The sequence below is a fragment of the Otolemur garnettii genome, unplaced genomic scaffold, assembly GCF_000181295.1.
Source record: "Otolemur garnettii isolate 467f Iridium unplaced genomic scaffold, OtoGar3 scaffold00133, whole genome shotgun sequence".
Lineage (NCBI taxonomy): Eukaryota > Metazoa > Chordata > Mammalia > Primates > Galagidae > Otolemur > Otolemur garnettii.
The window spans coordinates 3,666,669-3,667,718 of record NW_003852528.1 but is presented as its reverse complement, the minus strand read 5'-3'; the positions used below and the strand labels follow the sequence as shown (position 1 = coordinate 3,667,718).

The following is a 1,050-nucleotide window of genomic DNA, read 5'->3' as shown; positions in this document are numbered from 1 at the left end:
AAAAAAAAAAAAAAGATATAAAGAATAGACTTAAGTGTTCTTTGAACTTCTTTTGAAAATAATTTAATTAATGCTCTTTAAAAATGTTGATGTCATATGTTTGAAAATCACTGCTCTGGGTCCTGAAAAGTCACTGTGCTTACACTGTAATAAAACCTCAAGAATCCTGGCCATGTCCTGCCCAGTGGGTATGGGGCACACCCCTCTACACGTGGCCTGGCCTCCTGCACTCCCACTGTGTTGTGGCCACTAGGGGCACTTGCATTTCAGCTCTGTCTTGCCTCCACATGAGAGGGTGCTTGAAGCACCAAGTCTCTGCTGGTTCTGACTCTGGGTCTGGCTCCTTAAAACAAGGCAGAGGCTTAGTGTCTGGGTCACTCCCTTTGGGATGGCCCAGAATGTTTCACACATCCGCTCCCTTTGGCAGGGTTGCCTTTGTCTTAAAGCTCAGAGGGTATGAGTCCTAGTTTCATTTAGATATAAAGTGTTTATTGATTGACACAAGGAAATGGCTTATGATCATTTGGGAACAAATTGAGCACTTGTTTTGAGCAGACAGAACGGTGTCCAGTGCTCCTCTCTTGCTCTGGGTGGGTTGCAAGTGGGATAGTTGTGTTTGTGTCCTGCATATAAACATACAGTGTGATGAACATTTTAGGGAGTGCAATTCTACACATAGGGTGCTGTTTGTTTTGTTCATTTTAATGTGTTACGAGCATCTTTTGGTGTTTGTATGTATATAAATCTAATTTACTCCTTTTCATAGCTTAAAAATGGATAGTTCTGTGGTTGCTGCATGATATACAACAGCTTCAAGTTGACATCAAACACTTTTTATACATATGTTTTTATACTTCTGTTAACATCTCCCCTGGACAGGTCCCAGGAAGTTGATGCTGGTTGGTGACTAGGTATGCTCCCCATCTTAGGGTGATGGAGCACTCCTTAGTGATCAGGAGCACTCCCTGACTAGGTGTGCTCCCCGTCTTAGGGTTAGTGATTAGGAGCACTCCCTGACTAGGTGTGCTCCCCATCTTAGGGGTTAGTGAT

The 1,050-nt window shown here is 43.2% G+C and overlaps 1 protein-coding gene across 1 annotated transcript in view; it reads left to right on the top strand.

Moving 5' to 3' along the window:
* Nucleotides 1-1,050, top strand: part of LOC111727943 (histone deacetylase 4-like) — a 183,976-nt gene that overhangs the window by 1,120 nt on the left and 181,806 nt on the right. The gene's annotated exons all lie outside the window — the stretch shown is intronic.